The sequence below is a fragment of the Lissotriton helveticus genome, chromosome 3_1, assembly GCF_964261635.1.
Source record: "Lissotriton helveticus chromosome 3_1, aLisHel1.1, whole genome shotgun sequence".
Classification (NCBI taxonomy): Eukaryota; Metazoa; Chordata; class Amphibia; order Caudata; family Salamandridae; genus Lissotriton; species Lissotriton helveticus.
The window spans coordinates 1,726,727,305-1,726,743,258 of NC_136061.1; positions in this window are offsets into that span (position 1 = coordinate 1,726,727,305).

Sequence of the window (15,954 nt, forward strand, 5' to 3'; positions counted from 1 at the left end):
GATTAAGTTCATGTTTCTTCTTGTTGTGATTAATCCCGGCATGCCAAAGATTACGTGTGGGTCAAGCCACATAGAAATTTTCTTGCCACGTCAGTATGGTCATACCAAATGTTCGTTGCCTAAGACAGAGACAGATGTTGCTTATTGTTGGTTCTGGGAATGAAATTAATTAAGGCTTCCTTGAAGGCTCCGTTGTTTGAGGATATTATGTATCGCAAAAGAAATGAGCAGGAAATTATAAGTGAAGGGAAACACATTTCACGGATCTTATCAGTACTAGGAAAGATTCATAGAGTGTGTGTGTGTGTGTGTGACTGCTCCAGTGTGTGTGTGTGTGTGACTGCTCCAGTGGGTGTGTGTATGTGACTGCTCTGGTTGTGTGTGTGTGGGGGCTCTGGGTGTGTGTGTGGCTCTGGGTGTGGCTGGCTCTGGGTGTGTGTGGCTGGCTCTGGGTGTGTGTGGCTGGCTCTGGGTGTATGTGGCTGGCTCTGGGTGTGTGTGTGTGGCTCTGGGTGTGTGTGTGGGTGGTAGTAATTGCTGTCTGCTGAGCTCGTCCGTAGGGTACAATAGTTCTCACATTTGCGAGAGATTAAGCTATTGGCAATGTAAATGACAATGCCATTTATTTATCTGTTTTCAAAACCAACACATAAATACAAATTTTGTCATTTACAATGCCAATAGCTCTAACTTCTCCAAAGGCGAAACCGTTGCATTGTAAATGCTTGTTCTATCTATAATACAGAGGTTAAACGTTAGCAGAAATGGCGTAACACTGCTGCTGGCTTTATCGACTTTCATTAGAATTCTTGCGAATTATTCACATGCTTTAATGATGTCAGAGAAAGCAATCCAACAGGCTTCAGTCCCATTACATTCTGAGAGGCAGTCATTATTATGTTGAAATGTATGTGCTAGTTACAGCTATCGCTGTAATATAAACTCAGAAAGTATGACAGTAAAATATGGCCTCTTTTAAACTTGGCCTGTCATTCAAGACAGAGGAGCATGAAAGGGCTATCAGAAAATTCTGCTAGTCAGTCATGTATTTCTCTCAGGGCCTGAGTAATGCTGGAGCTGTTTCAGCTGATGAAAGTCTTATTCCTATTCAAACATGACACCAAAAAAAGCAGATAAAGTGAGAAAGTGAGAAAGCCGGTAGCGAGAACCCAAAAGATATATTATCACTTATTGGTAGCGCGGTAATTAAAGATTAGTAGTTTCTCGGATCCACTTTAAAGTGAAGGATCAATAAAGAACTGCGACCAGTTTTCTTTTTCTGCGTGTTATGCCAATGGAACAGTAAAATGTATAAACTATATAACTGTGTAGGTTTTGCTCAATACCCTTTTTCACCGTGGCTGGTGATGCTTGAGAGTAGTGTAGCATAATGCTAGAGCTGTACTAGAACGTACAAAGCGAGTAAGCGTGCCTTTTTTTAGGAGGATTTGCAGTCTGGGTGTTGCTACTCCTAAGAAAATTTTGAAAAAAAACTATCGGGTCAAATACTGCATTTTACGTTTAACACCCCGTTTTTACACAAATTCTCTCAAATGCCATTATTGTGCCAAGCCAACATAGCCTGATATTCCCCAGGAGTTAACCACTTTGTATTTCAAGATGCACAATATGTTCCTCCCATAAGTAAATATTTACCTCCACTTTGCCAAGGCCAGTGTTTTGTCATGCTTGCTCACATGTTCTCACTCGGGCTCACTACCCCCATTATTCATTCTCATTAATTTCCCTTTTACTTAAAATTTCTCACTTGCACTCACTCTTAAACATTCGGTTTCACATTCTCACTCTCACTCAGTCTCACTTTCTCCTACTCTGATCACCTCATTCTAACTTACAGTTTCACTTACTCTACGTGACTCATTCTCACTCACTTTCTCTCACTTCCAGCCACATACACTCTTTCACTCATGCTCAGTTACATTGAGGAACTTAATCATTTACTTACTTGCACTCATTCTTCTTTGCAGGACACTTGAATACATATGTACTATACTATGTTTGAGCAGCTAGCTGGCTGACATGAATATAAATGAGCCCTTGTGGGTTTCCGTGAGTCAGATCAGATTCTCTTGAAGAGGCCCTTTCTCTTCTGAGCCCTGCTTAACACATGTGTACAAGAGGAGCCCTGTATTCATGTCCTCAATGTTTGAGACAAAAAATACTCATTGATTTCTGAACAATGAGAGTAAAACCGTTAAGGTAACATGTAGTTCCTGCTTATATTTCGCATGCTTTACATAATCCTGCATTCCGTATGTGTGTTTACTTTTTCCAGAATGTTTTTCCAGAATCTTTCATTTGTTCTTTCTTCTCTTGTCTCGAGCATCCCTTTTTAGGTTTCGACCTGGCGAGAGCACGCAGTGCTCCGCCCAGGGCGAAATCTTTTGAGTTACAGTATGGATGTTCGTCCCGCCTCTGTTTCCCATTGGCTAGCTCCATAAATGGACGCTAGCCATAGGCAAACAGAGGCGTCCGTCATCCTGCGAGGCGACTCGTGGGCGTTTCTGAGACTTTTACTCATCCGGCCCCTTTTGTCACGTCAGTGCGGCGGTGGGCGGGGTTTACTTTTTCCGACGTCGAGGTTTCATTTGGTCATTCCGCGGCCGGAGGAAGTCCAGGTGAGTGCCTTTCTTGCCGTTCCCTCCCCCCTCCCGCTGTCCGTGTGCCTGCCCGCCCCCCTCCCGCTGTCCGTGTGCCTGCCCGCCCCCTCCCGCTGTCCGTGTGCCTCCCGCTAGGTTGTACCTTTTTTATTTTGCTTCTTTATCATTTCATTTACCCGTGTGCCTCCCGAAGGGTGCTCTTGGATTGATACTCTGCTGTTTTTCTGTAATGTGCTCCATGTGTGTTTGGGCTCTATCTACTGTGTTATACTGTGTCCAGTTATCCTTTTATGACATGTTATTAAACTCTGCTATGCTAATACATTCCTGTACATTTACACTATGCTGTGCTATAATACCGTGCTCTATGTTTCATGTTGTAGTGTTAGGTCATACTCCGACATACTATGCTTTTTTAATGCCAGGCTGGGCTATCTCATGTCGTGCTGTTGGGTTCTGGGGGGTTTATGGAGCCCCTTGCAGTTGTATTATAGATGTGCGCCTTTTATTCAGGGTTCAGCCACTTGAATCGAACACGTCTCGCTGGAGGATCGATGTATCAAAAACCTACCACCGCCCGTGTCACTGGGAGGACCCGAAAGCCTGTCCTGAGGCTTGGTATTAAAAAATGAAGCAAATGAAGCCGGGGACATTTCAGAAAGTGTAGAAGACTTGGCAATTTGCAATGTAAATGAAAAAAAGTTCCTCCGATCATTAGACCACGTCCCATTACTCGTAACGTGCTTGAGTGCATCCCACTTTCTATAACTAGTCATGGGGTATCAATGATGGCGTCTTTAAAACTATCCGCATATTTCACGGAGGTTCGTTTAATTCACTTCAGGGGCTGGCCGACTGAGGGTCTGTTGCAGCAGTTCAAACCTCTAGACATGCGAGTTTCGCACACGTCTCTGCAGCCGGCCATGAATCTCCTGAGCTGTCTTTCCGGCCTGCCATGTGCTCTTCTGTGGTGGTGACACAGTTGCGCCATAAATAACCAGAGGGGCCGGCGAGCTGATGCTTTGGGTAAAGCTGTCTGCTCGCTTTAGTTTGTAATGTTTATTTTTAGCCTCTCGGCACCGCGTGCTGATGTTTCGCTCCTTCCGGGAATGCCACTGACAGAATTAGACCCCAATGGCTGCTCACGCGGGCGCGCCGCTCTGCAAACTCGTGCCCACATGCTCACGTGCCACTCGTGTTTGTAGGTCAGAGGACACGGCCCTGCATGAACGGGTCCTACTCAGTGAGATATGTTCAAGGGCTGAAAGGTTTAATTTCTTAAGGTGCCTGTAGGTGACATAGTTTCGTGTCACTTCTGCTGGGGCTTTTCAAGTTGCAAAGTTGTTATGTAAAGAGAAGATGTGATGGTCACACCAGATTAAGTTCATGTTTCTTCTTGTTGTGATTAATCCCGGCATGCCAAAGATTACGTGTGGGTCAAGCCACATAGAAATTTTCTTGCCACGTCAGTATGGTCATACCAAATGTTCGTTGCCTAAGACAGAGACAGATGTTGCTTATTGTTGGTTCTGGGAATGAAATTAATTAAGGCTTCCTTGAAGGCTCCGTTGTTTGAGGATATTATGTATCGCAAAAGAAATGAGCAGGAAATTATAAGTGAAGGGAAACACATTTCACGGATCTTATCAGTACTAGGAAAGATTCATAGAGTGTGTGTGTGTGACTGCTCCAGTGTGTGTGTGTGTGTGACTGCTCCAGTGGGTGTGTGTATGTGACTGCTCTGGTTGTGTGTGTGTGGGGGCTCTGGGTGTGTGTGTGGCTCTGGGTGTGGCTGGCTCTGGGTGTGTGTGGCTGGCTCTGGGTGTGTGTGGCTGGCTCTGGGTGTATGTGGCTGGCTCTGGGTGTGTGTGTGTGGCTCTGGGTGTGTGTGTGGGTGGTAGTAATTGCTGTCTGCTGAGCTCGTCCGTAGGGTACAATAGTTCTCACATTTGCGAGAGATTAAGCTATTGGCAATGTAAATGACAATGCCATTTATTTATCTGTTTTCAAAACCAACACATAAATACAAATTTTGTCATTTACAATGCCAATAGCTCTAACTTCTCCAAAGGCGAAACCGTTGCATTGTAAATGCTTGTTCTATCTATAATACAGAGGGTAAACGTTAGCAGAAATGGCGTAACACTGCTGCTGGCTTTATCGACTTTCATTAGAATTCTTGCGAATTATTCACATGCTTTAATGATGTCAGAGAAAGCAATCCAACAGGCTTCAGTCCCATTACATTCTGAGAGGCAGTCATTATTATGTTGAAATGTATGTGCTAGTTACAGCTATCGCTGTAATATAAACTCAGAAAGTATGACAGTAAAATATGGCCTCTTTTAAACTTGGCCTGTCATTCAAGACAGAGGAGCATGAAAGGGCTATCAGAAAATTCTGCTAGTCAGTCATGTATTTCTCTCAGGGCCTGAGTAATGCTGGAGCTGTTTCAGCTGATGAAAGTCTTATTCCTATTCAAACATGACACCAAAAAAAGCAGATAAAGTGAGAAAGTGAGAAAGCCGGTAGCGAGAACCCAAAAGATATATTATCACTTATTGGTAGCGCGGTAATTAAAGATTAGTAGTTTCTCGGATCCACTTTAAAGTGAAGGATCAATAAAGAACTGCGACCAGTTTTCTTTTTCTGCGTGTTATGCCAATGGAACAGTAAAATGTATAAACTATATAACTGTGTAGGTTTTGCTCAATACCCTTTTTCACCGTGGCTGGTGATGCTTGAGAGTAGTGTAGCATAATGCTAGAGCTGTACTAGAACGTACAAAGCGAGTAAGCGTGCCTTTTTTTAGGAGGATTTGCAGTCTGGGTGTTGCTACTCCTACGAAAATTTTGAAAAAAAACTATCGGGTCAAATACTGCATTTTACGTTTAACACCCCGTTTTTACACAAATTCTCTCAAATGCCATTATTGTGCCAAGCCAACATAGCCTGATGTTCCCCAGGAGTTAACCACTTTGTATTTCAAGATGCACAATATGTTCCTCCCATAAGTAAATATTTACCTCTACTTTGCCAAGGCCAGTGTTTTGTCATGCTTGCTCACATGTTCTCACTCGGGCTCACTACCCCCATTATTCATTCTCATTAATTTCCCTTTTACTTAAAATTTCTCACTTGCACTCACTCTTAAACATTCGGTTTCACATTCTCACTCTCACTCAGTCTCACTTTCTCCTACTCTGATCACCTCATTCTAACTTACAGTTTCACTTACTCTACGTGACTCATTCTCACTCACTTTCTCTCACTTCCAGCCACATACACTCTTTCACTCATGCTCAGTTACATTGAGGAACTTAATCATTTACTTACTTGCACTCATTCTTCTTTGCAGGACACTTGAATACATATGTACTATACTATGTTTGAGCAGCTAGCTGGCTGACATGAATATAAATGAGCCCTTGTGGGTTTCCGTGAGTCAGATCAGATTCTCTTGAAGAGGCCCTTTCTCTTCTGAGCCCTGCTTAACACATGTGTACAAGAGGAGCCCTGTATTCATGTCCTCAATGTTTGAGACAAAAAATACTCATTGATTTCTGAACAATGAGAGTAAAACCGTTAAGGTAACATGTAGTTCCTGCTTATATTTCGCATGCTTTACATAATCCTGCATTCCGTATGTGTGTTTACTTTTTCCAGAATGTTTTTCCAGAATCTTTCATTTGTTCTTTCTTCTCTTGTCTCGAGCATCCCTTTTTAGGTTTCGACCTGGCGAGAGCACGCAGTGCTCCGCCCAGGGCGAAATCTTTTGAGTTACAGTATGGATGTTCGTCCCGCCTCTGTTTCCCATTGGCTAGCTCCATAAATGGACGCTAGCCATAGGCAAACAGAGGCGTCCGTCATCCTGCGAGGCGACTCGTGGGCGTTTCTGAGACTTTTACTCATCCAGCCCCTTTTGTCACGTCAGTGCGGCGGTGGGCGGGGTTTACTTTTTCCGACGTCGAGGTTTCATTTGGTCATTCCGCGGCCGGAGGAAGTCCAGGTGAGTGCCTTTCTTGCCGTTCCCTCCCCCCTCCCGCTGTCCTTGTGCCTGCCCGCCCCCCTCCCGCTGTCCGTGTGCCTGCCCGCCCCCTCCCGCTGTCCGTGTGCCTCCCGCTAGGTTGTACCTTTTTTATTTTGCTTCTTTATCATTTCATTTACCCGTGTGCCTCCCGAAGGGTGCTCTTGGATTGATACTCTGCTGTTTTTCTGTAATGTGCTCCATGTGTGTTTGGGCTCTATCTACTGTGTTATACTGTGTCCAGTTATCCTTTTATGACATGTTATTAAACTCTGCTATGCTAATACATTCCTGTACATTTACACTATGCTGTGCTATAATACCGTGCTCTATGTTTCATGTTGTAGTGTTAGGTCATACTCCGACATACTATGCTTTTTTAATGCCAGGCTGGGCTATCTCATGTCGTGCTGTTGGGTTCTGGGGGGTTTATGGAGCCCCTTGCAGTTGTATTATAGATGTGCGCCTTTTATTCAGGGTTCAGCCACTTGAATCGAACACGTCTCGCTGGAGGATCGATGTATCAAAAACCTACCACCGCCCGTGTCACTGGGAGGACCCGAAAGCCTGTCCTGAGGCTTGGTATTAAAAAATGAAGCAAATGAAGCCGGGGACATTTCAGAAAGTGTAGAAGACTTGGCAATTTGCAATGTAAATGAAAAAAAGTTCCTCCGATCATTAGACCACGTCCCATTACTCGTAACGTGCTTGAGTGCAGCCCACTTTCTATAACTAGTCATGGGGTATCAATGATGGCGTCTTTAAAACTATCCGCATATTTCACGGAGGTTCGTTTAATTCACTTCAGGGGCTGGCCGACTGAGGGTCTGTTGCAGCAGTTCAAACCTCTAGACATGCGAGTTTCGCACACGTCTCTGCAGCCGGCCATGAATCTCCTGAGCTGTCTTTCCGGCCTGCCATGTGCTCTTCTGTGGTGGTGACACAGTTGCGCCATAAATAACCAGAGGGGCCGGCGAGCTGATGCTTTGGGTAAAGCTGTCTGCTCGCTTTAGTTTGTAATGTTTATTTTTAGCCTCTCGGCACCGCGTGCTGATGTTTCGCTCCTTCCGGGAATGCCACTGACAGAATTAGACCCCAATGGCTGCTCACGCGGGCGCGCCGCTCTGCAAACTCGTGCCCACATGCTCACGTGCCACTCGTGTTTGTAGGTCAGAGGACACGGCCCTGCATGAACGGGTCCTACTCAGTGAGATATGTTCAAGGGCTGAAAGGTTTAATTTCTTAAGGTGCCTGTAGGTGACATAGTTTCGTGTCACTTCTGCTGGGGCTTTTCAAGTTGCAAAGTTGTTATGTAAAGAGAAGATGTGATGGTCACACCAGATTAAGTTCATGTTTCTTCTTGTTGTGATTAATCCCGGCATGCCAAAGATTACGTGTGGGTCAAGCCACATAGAAATTTTCTTGCCACGTCAGTATGGTCATACCAAATGTTCGTTGCCTAAGACAGAGACAGATGTTGCTTATTGTTGGTTCTGGGAATGAAATTAATTAAGGCTTCCTTGAAGGCTCTGTTGTTTGAGGATATTCTGTATCGCAAAAGAAATGAGCAGGAAATTATAAGTGAAGGGAAACACATTTCACGGATCTTATCAGTACTAGGAAAGATTCATAGAGTGTGTGTGTGTGACTGCTCCAGTGTGTGTGTGTGTGTGACTGCTCCAGTGGGTGTGTGTATGTGACTGCTCTGGTTGTGTGTGTGTGGGGGCTCTGGGTGTGTGTGTGGCTCTGGGTGTGGCTGGCTCTGGGTGTGTGTGGCTGGCTCTGGGTGTGTGTGGCTGGCTCTGGGTGTATGTGGCTGGCTCTGGGTGTGTGTGTGTGGCTCTGGGTGTGTGTGTGGGTGGTAGTAATTGCTGTCTGCTGAGCTCGTCCGTAGGGTACAATAGTTCTCACATTTGCGAGAGATTAAGCTATTGGCAATGTAAATGACAATGCCATTTATTTATCTGTTTTCAAAACCAACACATAAATACAAATTTTGTCATTTACAATGCCAATAGCTCTAACTTCTCCAAAGGCGAAACCGTTGCATTGTAAATGCTTGTTCTATCTATAATACAGAGGTTAAACGTTAGCAGAAATGGCGTAACACTGCTGCTGGCTTTATCGACTTTCATTAGAATTCTTGCGAATTATTCACATGCTTTAATGATGTCAGAGAAAGCAATCCAACAGGCTTTAGTCCCATTACATTCTAAGAGGCAGTCATTATTATGTTGAAATGTATGTGCTAGTTACAGCTATCGCTGTAATATAAACTCAGAAAGTATGACAGTAAAATATGGCCTCTTTTAAACTTGGCCTGTCATTCAAGACAGAGGAGCATGAAAGGGCTATCAGAAAATTCTGCTAGTCAGTCATGTATTTCTCTCAGGGCCTGAGTAATGCTGGAGCTGTTTCAGCTGATGAAAGTCTTATTCCTATTCAAACATGACACCAAAAAAAGCAGATAAAGTGAGAAAGTGAGAAAGCCGGTAGCGAGAACCCAAAAGATATATTATCACTTATTGGTAGCGCGGTAATTAAAGATTAGTAGTTTCTCGGATCCACTTTAAAGTGAAGGATCAATAAAGAACTGCGACCAGTTTTCTTTTTCTGCGTGTTATGCCAATGGAACAGTAAAATGTATAAACTATATAACTGTGTAGGTTTTGCTCAATACCCTTTTTCACCGTGGCTGGTGATGCTTGAGAGTAGTGTAGCATAATGCTAGAGCTGTACTAGAACGTACAAAGCGAGTAAGCGTGCCTTTTTTTTAGGAGGATTTGCAGTCTGGGTGTTGCTACTCCTAAGAAAATTTTGAAAAAAAACTATCGGGTCAAATACTGCATTTTACGTTTAACACCCCGTTTTTACACAAATTCTCTCAAATGCCATTATTGTGCCAAGCCAACATAGCCTGATGTTCCCCAGGAGTTAACCACTTTGTATTTCAAGATGCACAATATGTTCCTCCCATAAGTAAATATTTACCTCCACTTTGCCAAGGCCAGTGTTTTGTCATGCTTGCTCACATGTTCTCACTCGGGCTCACTACCCTGTGGAAAAGTAAATTTTGCCATGTTCTGTGTCCCTACGCCTCATCCATCATATGTTATGTGTGCATGAACAATATGCATATGTTACTCCCCATGTCTGATCAAGACGCAATTATAGTTGTGTCCACCTCTGGTATGTCATTTTCCAGTCCTCGTGAATACTACGAATATTAGGCCTATGTAAAGCTACGTTGCCACGTCCCCCAGTGTGCACGTTATTTCATTATAAAGTCCCCGTTCCTAGGCCTCAACAGGGCCTGGACATCAGATTCAGCTCCTGTCTCCTGAAGCCTCGCTAAGGAGCGATACAGCCCCCACCTGTATCCTCGACCCTTCACTTACTTCCTGCCTCGCAGTGCCCGGTGCAGCTTGGCTCTGCCTCTGAGTCTGCCAAGAGTGTGTTATAGTTCCAGTTATCAGTTCAGTCCTCCTTCTCTGCATTCCTAAGCTACTGAACTGCATCAATAGTTTCCGTCATTGTCTAGCCTATACGACTCCACGTTAGAGAAATACTGTATTTAAATGGTCATTTAGTATTCTTCATCACGCACTACATGTAGAATAATGCATGGTCCAGTCTTAGAATCAAGTTAGCCTTTCCCCTCATGACTTCTAGTTTATATCAACATGTTCCCTAAACATCAGATACTAGATAGGGTTTAGGTACATGTCGCTCCGACCCTCCAGACTTTAGTCTCTGCTCCTAGCACAGAGTTCATAGCCCCCAGCTTCTCCTAGTAATACGTCATTGCCAGTTTACGCGCACCATTAGGTTAGAGGTCCCGGCTCCTTAGGTAGCCCCCTCCAATGATTCCGCCCATTCATGACATATTCTGTTACGTTTGCACCACATGTCTATGTATACGCCCAGTTACACCTACTTTTACTGTTATCTTTCGCGACTGCTACGCGTCACGCCTTCTGCTCCACCCACTGCTACGCCTACTGCAATGTAATGCTATGTGTTCGCGCTATGTATAAATGCTCATGTATTGTTATTAAAAGTTAGCGCGCTCATCCCAGACCCGGTCCCAGCAGCTGCTGGGTCATCCTATGCAGGTTGTCCTGATCCTGTCCTTATGCTGTATTAAACCTGCAGAAACTCCTACTACCTCGAATCTTGACTCTTATTTATTGAGCTATCTGTTATGCTATATGCCTAGTCAAAAATAGGGTATTATTTATTTATTTACCACAGAATGGCGCCCGAACAGGGACTTCCCTTTCCCCACGCGTCGGTGAAGCCACGCCGACCCCCTGACCCTCTGCAGTCGTGACGGAACCATACCGTGCACTGGCAGATATTTCTGCTCCAAGTATCCCTCAGGCCCACGGAGGAGACGGAGGAGGCGGTCCAGCATCCAAACGAGACGGTGGAGGAACGCGGCGAGTCCCGACCAGAGCCCAAGCCGAGAGTCCAAGGTCCGAGGTATCCGGAGGCCCACCCGTAACTGAAGTCCGAAGTCCGTCCGTCGTCGTAGCAGTCCAGTCCAGTCCAAGGCCTTCCGTTCCGTGCTGCCCGGTGAGTACCATTGCTGGGGTAGTATCTAGACAGGACCAATCTAAATTGACTCCTGGTCCGTGGGTTGGTGGTGCCCAGACTCACAAACGAAGTGTTCACCTAGGTGGATACGGGTCTTGATGCGTTCCTTTATGGGACCGGTATGTTCCGTACTGTTACAGCAGTGCATCCAGTAATTCTAGTCTGTTCCGTTCTCGAGAAAATTCTTGTATTTCTGCTCTCAGTATTCCAGGTAATATTCTGTTCAAACTGTTATTTATAATGTTCTTCATGTATTGTAATGTTGTGGTATGAGTGTGACGTGATTTCGTGTTTATTGTGTATTGTATTGTGTCCAGATTACAGTTCAGTCATGCCTATATTTTCCAAGTTACGTCAGTTAAAAACTAGAAAGGGTCTGCTGGAAGCAGCAGTTCCTGTTCCGCCTAGGGACAGTCCAGGTCATTTTATGTATCAGAAACATGGCATAAGCGCCATATTGTATCTAGATTTATGGGTAGAGTATACCAAACGGTTAGAAGAAAAGTATAGATGGCCCGTATCGGGTACATGGGATGCCGAATGTATCATGCGAGTAGAAGAAGCATTATGGAAAAAGAAAGCCAGACAGTCACAGAAAGATGCCATCGAGTTATGGCGTAAAGAAGCGCATAGAAGAACCGAAAAGGAAGTCAGAAAGTCAGAGTTAAGTAGAGGATCCCAAGAACGAGCCCAAGAAAGAGAATTAATCGAGATAGGTGAACAAGTCAAAGCCGAACAGTCAGACAGACAGAGGCATGCCCTTATTAAGGGTATGTATCCTCTTCTTGCCGAGGGCTTGCCAAAAGCGACCCCAGAGGCATCCAGTAATTTCCCGCCACCATTAGTTCCGACCAAGCTACGTCACAAACAGACCGCAGCTGATATTTTTATTTCGTCCTATTTGGACGACACAGTCCCAGAATATACAAATCCTGTTCGCGCTCCGCCAGTCCCTGTAAATCAGGCACTTCCCGCTCTTCCAGACACCGGAGTACCTGCTACGGTACCCCCGGTCCAGCCAGCATTTCAACTTCCCGCTCCGCCACGAAGAATGTCCGTCGATGATTCTAGTTTAGGGGCCGCAGGAGGAGGTCCTCCTCAAACCCCGCCGCCACACAAGCGTTTAACGTTAGCCGAATTACATGCACAAGCATCACAGCGTACGCCTAGATATCAGTCTGTTGCAGAAATAAGAAAATCCCTTGCCGAATGTTGCTATGATCCAGTCCCAGGCGAGGATAATATGGTTTTATATTCATTCCGCGTAAGAAAGGTGGCCGAGTATCTAGTCACCTTACCGAATATGAAAGAAGATCTAGACAGAATATATCGTTTCATCCGTACAGGGGATGATCCAGAAAGTATTAGCGAGACTATGTCTCAAAGGAAAGCCGAGATCCAGCTCATGATATTAAAGTTCCTGATCAATTGTCTAATAAGAGAACAAGACTACCCGTCTAAAGATTCCGCCGAAATGAGAATCCTGACAAGGTGGAGTGATAATATAGCCGAGGGTAAGCACAAGACCGTCGGTGCTATGGAGAGTATGTACAAGAAAATCCGTAAAGAGATAGTAAAGATACACGAACAGCGTAAGGCAGCACAAGTAAGCGAGAAAGAAAGTATCTCTGATCCTGAAGAGGAAGACGAGAATACCGCCAGAATAGCGTACGTAGGAAAACCCAGATTTCCAGATCGCCATTTACGTCTAGAACACAAGTCTATTTTTCATCATTCAGCACCAGAACAAGGTTCTCTAGAACAAGTATTTCAAGCTACCGATCACATTCTGAAATCACGAATCGGTTACAGTGAATTAAGTACTATGCATGAACAAGAACTAGCCCGATCAGCCGTCCGATGGATTACTGATTCTACCACTTTTCCAGACGAAATAGTGGCACAAATGTTTCTGAAACTGCCCCCAGCCGAGCAGCGACTGGTGGGTATGTATATGATCCAGCACCTCATTACTCTGTATGAGGGTCAACACTCTGATCCAGGTCCGTTACATGATGTTCTGAACGAGTTACTCCAGTACAAATGGAAAGGTCTAGGTACCGATTTAATTAGTGTCATTCTAGAACAGCGCCACAAATATAGAACGTTTCTGAACCCGCATTTTGTTCATGTCTCACCCCCAGAAAGTAAACCATTCTATATAGACAGACAGAATCCGTTACGGGAAGTCCACCCAGTTAGAGGGACGGGTGGCGAAATGCAACGAGTGTTTGTATACACTCCAATATCAAAGATGGAACTTCTTGAAATGAAGAAATTAATTCCCTGTCATGACAAAGATCCAGCGGGGTTCCATAGAGAATTAAAAGACATGCTCCGTATGGGAGAATATACTTACCCAGATATCATTAAAATGTTAAAGGTCCTGTTACCCGCAGGGGTGTATGAAAAGTTAAAGGAAAAAGAATGGGAGGTGGGAGAGAAAAAGATCGATTGGGCAGCTCTAGAAGCTGAAGACAAGGCACGAGTACCAGGTACCGGTCTTGGAGATAAATGTAAAGAATTACCAGAATTATTGATTCAAGTTTTACCCAGATTATTGACAACGAGAAAGGAAGACTGGGATGCAATCTCAGCCTGTAAACAGAAACAAGACGAAGATATTAGTGATTTTTATTCTAGGTTTGAAAAATGTTTTAGTATCAACAGTGGCCTCAAGACAAGTAGTGAGTCATACCCTCACCTTTTCGTTACTAAATTAGTCGAGAATTCAAGTCCACAAATTAAAAATCGAGTTTTGAAAGTTGAAAGCACTTGGCAAGCTAATACTCCGTCCCAGATGCTCCAGATGCTCCAGTATCACCAGAATAGAATCAGGGAAGAGCAAGAACACGAAAGAAAACGTATGAAAGACACGAAAATGAAAGTGCTAGTTGCACAATCTGTTCCTCAAGACAGTCAGAAGAGGGGTCCGAATCAAGCCAGTCATCCTGCAGCTCCCGTTAAAGGGACTTGCAATTATTGTAAACAGCCAGGTCATTTTATAAACGAGTGTGCAGTTCTGAAACATAACATAGCTACTGGTAAGACTAAAGAAAGACCACGTCCGCCTAGACAAGAACAAGTTTCACAGATTCCTCAGTCACAGAATGCACCACAGACAGTTACAGTACCGCAGCCTATTGCTGCAACACAGCATGTCACATCGCAGATGTACCAGTATGCTCAGTCCGAGTATCCAGAGTACCAGCCATATTCATGAAACAGCCTAGAGAGGGAGGTAGGCTTGCCTCTCATCGAGATACCTGTAGATCAAGAAGGTCCCTATGTTCACAGTCAAGTATTAGGGAAAGACAGAAAGTTTTTGATCGATACAGGGGCAAGTAGGACCACAATTAGTCATGCCGAAGTTCCAGGGGCTCCGCTCTCAGGCTCAAGAAATGTTTCCCTTGGATCTTCAGGAAAACCAATAGTTAATGAGATTTCAAAGCCAGTTACTCTAGAAGTAGGTCCATTGTCCCGCACTACTGATCTGTTACTTACTAAGTCATGTCCAGAAAATCTATTAGGCATTAAGACACTGAAAGAATTAGGTGCAGTTATTTGCTGTTCCCCAGCGGGAATACGTCTGTTCCTACGTGACTTTAAGGGTCACTATGTATTACGAGATTTTGATTCCAGACTGTCTAATGTTCCGCAGCATCTATGGGCACAAGGTCCAACAGATGTAGGTTATATGCAAATCACACCCTATCGTGTGACTCTCAAGCCAGGTGTAGTGTTACCACGAATCAGACAGTACAGATTGCCACCTGAGGCTGTAGCAGCCTTATCCAAAATTATTGACGAGCTCATCGCTCAAGGAGTAGTTGTAGAAACTGACTCCAATGTATGTAATTCTCCGATAATTCCAGTCATGAAACGTACGGATCCAAATGCACCCCCAGTATATCGATTAGTGATTGATTTACGAGAGCTTAATAAATGTATTATTCCTCAGTACCCAGTTGTCCCAGATATCTCTTCCCTGTTAACTGCTATTGATTCCGAAGCCACGTTCTTCACTGTCATAGACCTCAAGAATGCATTTTTTAGTGTTCCAATTCATCCAGACAGCCAGTTTCTTTTCGGATTTTGTTTAAATGGAAGGAGCTATATGTTCACACGCGCTCCTCAAGGTTTCACAGAAAGTCCTAGTATTTACAGTCAGGCACTTAAGAGACAACTAGACAACATTCACATGCCAACGGACACTGCCCTGCTCCAGTATGTCGATGATCTACTGATCACAGCCCGTTCTGAACGTGCATGCGAGCGAGCATCCCTTACAGTTCTGTATTTCCTAGCCGAGATGGGGCACAAGGTGTCACCTTCGAAGCTTCAATTCTGTGTCCAGCAAGTGGTATACTTAGGACACTTGCTGTCCAAGAGGGGTAGGCAGTTGACACCCGACCGTATCCAGTTAATAGCGAGTCTTCCCCAGCCCAGAACCCAGAAGGAGGTACGTGCCTTTATCGGCCTTACTTCTTATTGTAGACAATGGATTCTCCAGTATGCATTTCTAGCCAAGCCACTGATACAGTTAACGACACAGGAGGCAGCCGTATCGACTGTCCTCCCTTGGACATCTGAACACACACTTAGTTTCAACGAGTTAAAGAAAGCCCTATGCCAAGCTCCAGTTCTAGCTACACCGAACTACAGTAAGCCTTTTACACTTTTCGTTACTGAACGTGAAGGTACAGC